Source organism: Ictidomys tridecemlineatus, chromosome 6 (genome assembly GCF_052094955.1).
Source record: "Ictidomys tridecemlineatus isolate mIctTri1 chromosome 6, mIctTri1.hap1, whole genome shotgun sequence".
Lineage (NCBI taxonomy): Eukaryota > Metazoa > Chordata > Mammalia > Rodentia > Sciuridae > Ictidomys > Ictidomys tridecemlineatus.
Genome location: NC_135482.1, coordinates 168,372,556 through 168,378,555, shown reverse-complemented (window position 1 = coordinate 168,378,555; position 6,000 = coordinate 168,372,556). Strand labels below are relative to the sequence as shown.

The 6,000-nt window shown below is 38.4% G+C and overlaps 1 pseudogene; it reads left to right on the top strand.

Annotated features, from left to right (window-relative positions):
- Positions 1–3,660: 3,660 nt before the first annotated feature.
- On the top strand, positions 3,661–4,976 carry LOC101967522 (elongation factor 1-gamma pseudogene; annotated as a pseudogene).
- Positions 4,977–6,000: the final 1,024 nt, after the last annotated feature.

The window sequence follows — 6,000 nt, the reverse complement described above, 5'->3', positions numbered from 1 at the left end:
CTAGTCAGAGTCTCTTTAAATTCAAAATTCCTAGGTCCAAAAATGTAATTTATATCTACTCTTTGATGGTTGTAGAGATCCCAAGAATTTATAAGGGCAATGGTTCCATTCTTAAGGAATCTACCCTCATGACCTAAGCATCTCCCCAAAGCTTCATCTCCTACCATCAAACCATTAGTATTAGGTTTCAACGTATGAATTTCTGAGGGGGCACAAACTGATGAGAAAAATAAATTGATAAAAAGTGATTTTTAAAGATCACCTAGGCATAGAAAAGGACACTTAGGTAAGAAAAGGACTAAATAAGGCTTTGATGATTTTTCATAATTAATGCATATCTTTATATATTTCTTATATTTCTAGGAGTGATTTGTGTTTTAAGAGATTGTTTTGCTTTACAAAATATATAAATGAAAAAAATTAGAATAAAAGTTCTCATAACTCTCATTGAGAGATCCTACTTGGACTAAGAAAATGGGTTTAGAAAAAAAATATGTAGGAAGATTCAAGAGACTGACACAGACAGATAGGAGGCAGTTGTAGGAACCTCTAGCACATTTCATCTCTCATTTTGAGTGGAACTAGGAACTGCTACTACCATTGTGTATCTAGGAACTTAATTTTACCTAACCATGAATATTGAAATAATATCACACTATTGAGCTCTCATCTTGTTCATTCAAACTAAGCATGGGTTTTCCTGATTATTCTCCTATGTTAGTTACTGTGCTTCTTCTCTGCTGAAGGCAGCAGAGGAATCCTCAATACATTATAATTTATTGTGCATAATGATTGCTGTTTTGTGGGAGGGATCTGAGTCTTGATGGAAAGTATATGCAATCTTATCACCACAGTCTCCTGCCCACAGTGACTGGTCCAAAGAGTGAATATTTAACTCACAGACAACCAATTGACCTCCCACATTGGTAATGGAATATAAAGCCTTCCTTTCTTCTTGGGTTTCTGGAATGAGATTATCCGTAGCCATGTTCCACACTATGGAAATACATAGAAACAATAACAATAGCCTCTCCCTAAAAAATAAAAACAAAAAAATTTCAAATATAAAACAAAAGCAATTAGAAAAATCAACAGAGATAGAGCTTTTTTGCATTGAGACTCCAGTCCCAGTTCCTACTTTTGTGGTCTACAGCTTGCTCTTGAAATTTGTGAGTTATTAGAATACATTTATTAGTATATAAATAGAAAATTAGTGTTTTGCTCAATTTATTGTTGGTTTTTGTGGGAGGGGGTTGCAAGATAATGAATCTTAACTAACAAATATATGAGAATATGCAGCTGACAAATGTAGGCAAAATAATGTCATATTCAATTCGTTGTGAGGGTTAAGTTAAGCCCTTTTTCTACCTATTTGTAATGACTCATGAAATTGAGAGAAATAGCATTCCACATTAAATTTAGTATCATTCTGTGCCCATTCATTTGCATGTACTCTGCACAGACCTGGCAAATATTTATTAACATGACTAAGAATAAATAACAATTGCAGAATTCAAAGAATAACATTTAACAGGTTTATGAATTATCAGTAGCTCGTATTTGCAACTGAGTCTTCATTAGTGGGATTAATTTTATAGTAGGGCCATCATTTGGCCAAATGCAATTGCTCATTAACAACACACTATAAAAAGTTTATAATCCCTAGAATCACAAGATGGAAAACAAACTGTAGTAATTCAAAGAAATATTTCTGTCTGAAGGAAAGAAAGAAGGACATCAGGAGTTCTCGGAATTGTATTCAATCTGATATTGATTATGGGCTTTCTTACATTACCAATATGAAAAACAAGCAGGAAGAGTCAGAGCAGGAAGCAGTGTTTTCTCATGGAAAGGCTAGTGTAGTCAGTATCTCATAATGGTTGGCCAACATGAAGCAACTTTGAAGGAGAATTTAAATAAGACGTGTAAACTCTTAGATATTTTTCTGTGACTAATAACCACCAACAGATGTGCACAGATGAGCAACAGCTTGAGAACATTTTGAGGCTATTTTTTTCCCTCTCAATGTGTTGTTTACAGCTTTATTGTTTAGAAATGACTGTTAAAGATGGAAAACAATTGTATTGACTCACAACTGGAGGCAGTACAACTTTGATTCAAAATAATTAGTTGAAAAGCATTCAAAATATTTTTGAACAAATGAATGAATTTATTTCCATCATCATTCATTAAATATAATCTTAATGAAATGTCTTCAAAGATGAAAAAATGCAGCACTTTAAAGCTTGAAATTTTCTAGAAAAAAATGGTATGAATATGCAGCTTTATGTTTGCTGAATGAACTAATTCAGGAGGGGTGAAGGATTTTCTGTAATATGTGACAAAGGAGGGTTTCTACCTTAGCAGAGTGTGAGATCAGAAGACAAGGGAATCATTGGCAGGGCAGATCAAGATGGCAGTGTAGACAGTGTGGGATCTGAGCTGAGACCTCAGTGTGATGATGAAAGAAATGTGGTCAATATTGCCCCACATGTCTGGGAAATTAGGAGCAAAACAATTCAGGATTGTGTATACAGTGTCCTTGAGATTACGTTAATGTCAATTTTCAAAGGGCATTTTGTATGCCTGAATAGAAGTTTAGACTTCCTTCTACAGTTGGGCGTTCAAAGTCACTGAGCAACAGAGTGGCATTACCAGAACTGGGTTTTAGGAGTAAAAGAATGCTTTGAATTTTTACAAATGAAATGACAAAGAGATACTGAAAGTAGGAAGCTTAGTAGGGAAACAGTATAGACCCAAAAATCAGTGAGAAGGATCTAAAGGATAATAATGAGTGTGATAGAAGTGCTCAGAGAAAATTGAGGAAAGAGATTCAGGGAGTGGAAGGACAGGGCTAGAAATGAAACTGAACAGGAAGACAGCCTGAAAGCCTTGAGCCTGGGTTAATACTCTCAGATTTCTCAGCCACTGTTTGATCAGATTTTTTTTTATTATTGTGACCAAATTCCCTGACAAGAATGATATAAAGGAGTAAAAGATTATTTTGGCTCATGATTTTGGAGGTCTCAGTCCAAAGATAGCCAGCTCCATAGCTCAGAGCCCAAGGTGAGGCAGAAAAACATGGCAGAAGGGTTAGAGAAGGAAAGCAGGTCAGGGCATAGCAGTTAGGAAGTAGAGAAAGAGCTCTGCTCACCAGGGACAAAATATAAACCCCAAAGGCACACCCCCAGTGATATATCTCCTCTAGCCACACCCTAACCTGCCTATAGTTAACAGCCAGTTAACTCACCATTAGTGGTTAAGACTCTGACTAGGTTCAGGCTTTCATCACACAATTATTGTACCTCTAAACTTTGTTGCATTGTCTCAAAAATGAGCTTTTGGGGGACACCTCATACGTAAACCATAACAGTCATGTTTCTACTCAAAAGTAACACCGGGAAGGCAGAAGTTTTAAAACAAAAAATACAGTAGCCATGAAAACCAACATTTATAAACTAAAGTAAGACTAAGTGGAGATACATTTCCACTCTTTGATGCCAGTAGTTTCCCCATTGTATGTCAAAGTGTGTCCTAAGGAACCTGAAGGTAAAGCTTGAACTCTTCAGGAAAAAAGACAACATACAGGGAATCATGAAATCACCAATGAAGATATTCACTTTAATATGTTATTACAGCCCCTTTCTCTGCAGAATCACCATGGTGGCTGAAAACAGGAAGGCCTTCAAGGACCTCATCTCTGCTCCGTACAGTGGGGTTCATGTCCAAGTGCTCTCCACACTACTGCATTTCCATTTTGGCCAAACCAACCACATCCCTGAGTTTCTCCATAAATTTTCTGCTGGCAAGGTTCCAGCACTTGAGGGTGATGATGGATTCTGTGCGTTTGAGAGCAATGCCATTGTCCACTATGTGTGCCATAAGGAACTGCAGGGAAGTGCTCCAGAGGCGGCAGCCCAGGTGATAGTGAGAGTGAGCTTTGCTGATACTGACATACTGCCCCTAGCCTTTATCTGGGTGTCCCCTACCTTGGGCATCACACACCACAACAAACAGGCCACTGAAAATGCAATGGAGGAGGTAAGGCAAATTCTGGGGCTTCTGGATGCTCAGCTGAAGACAAGAAGTTTCCTGGTGAGTGAAAGACTGACAGTGGCTGATATCACAGTTGTGTGCACCCTGTTGTGGCTCTATAAACAGGTCTTCTAAGAACGAAAGGCCTTCTTTCTGCCAGGCCTTTCCCATTACCAAATGCTGGTTCCTTACCTACATTAATAAGCCCCATTTCTGGGCTGTCTTGGGGAAGGTAAACTGTGTGAGAAGATGCCTTAGTTTGCAGAGAGCCAGCCTAAAAAGGACACTCCCATGATAAGAGAGCGTTTGTGGGAAGAGAAGCAGAAGTCCCAGGTGGACCTGAAAGAGGAGATAAAGGCAGCTGCCCCAGCTCCAGAGGAGGGGATGGATAGATGCGAGCAGATGCTGGCTGCTGAGCCCAAGGCCTAGGATCCCTTTGTTCACTGCCTAAGAGTTCCTTTGTATTGGATGAATTTAAACACAAGTACACCAATGAGGACATGCTGTTGGTGCCGTATCTTGGGGAGCATTTTGAAAAGAATGGCTGGTCTTTGTGATACACTGAGTACTACTTTCCTGAAGAGCTCAACCAGACCTTCATGAGTTGCAACTTCATCCCTGGATTGTTTCAGTGATTGGACCAGTTAAGGAAGAACGCCTTTGCCAGTGTCATCCTCTTTGGAACCAACAATAGCAGCTCCATTTCTGGAGTGTGGGTCTCCAGTGGCCAGGAGCTTGTCTTTCCAGATTGGCAGGTGGACTAGGAGTCATATACATGGTAGAAGCTGAAGCCTGGCAGTGAGGATACCCAGACGCTAGTTCCCGAGTTCTTTTCTTGGGAGGAGGACTTCCAGCATATGGGCAAAGCTTTCAAAGAGGGCAAGATCTTCAAATTCTCTTGCCATCGCCTAGCTTCCTGCACCTGCCCTTCAGGAAGATAAAGGTCATTAAAAGAAACAGAACATTGAAAAATATATATATATTATTTACATAGGATTAAAAGGCATAGGTATACTTGATGTCATGAAATTCCTGAAGATTATGTGCTCTTGGTTTTATTTTCCCTTATGCAGATGTTGAACAATCTTAACACATTAAGGAGCTTATCTTATTGACTCAAAATACTTAAAATCCTCAGTGTTCATGAAGGAGTTGCCTTTCCCCCGTTTCCCTGAGACTGCTTCTCATTAGATGCCATACATTAGTATGTGATCTTTATAGTGAGATTTTATATAAATTCATACTGTTATGTTTGATACCATCAGTATTATAGCAGTCTCTGACTTGTAACAATTTTTGCATTAAATAAAAATAAAACTCATATATCTGAAGGAAAAATAAATTCTTATCAAGTTTTTATCTGCATATTTACCTTGTGACATCATTTTGAAAGTAATGTCTTCTAAGTAAAAGTAGGCAAAGTCCAGTAAAGTGTCCTTCCCTTAGAGTCAGTGTTTATCCTCTTATCACATAAGCAGTGACATCTCCTGATGCCTGAGAACTCTCCTCTCACCCCTGAGATAACTTCTGTTCCTTTTGCTCAAAGTGTTAATTTTTAGTAATCTTGCATTTGATAAAGAGTTCAGATTCTGCAGCTCTACAATGTGAATTCAAATCCTGTTTCTTCCTCTCACTATTCTGGACAAACTCTCTGTGACAGTTTCCTAGTCTCTAAAAATTTAGATAAAATACTTATCCGCCTCACAGAATTATCACAGAGGTTCACACAAGGTGCTCAGCAGGTTTTTGTCACATAACAAGTATCCAATAAATGTTGTCTAATCATTTGAACATTCTTCTTATGGCTGTGGTGTCTGGTTCCACTGGAAATGACGGACAGTGGGTGGAGATTGATTGCAAATGTGAAAAGTATAGTGACAGGGAAGATGTTCTAGTATGAGTTCATTGAGAAAATCAGTCAAACAAACAAGACCAAACAAACAAACCAAAACAAGAAAACGAGCC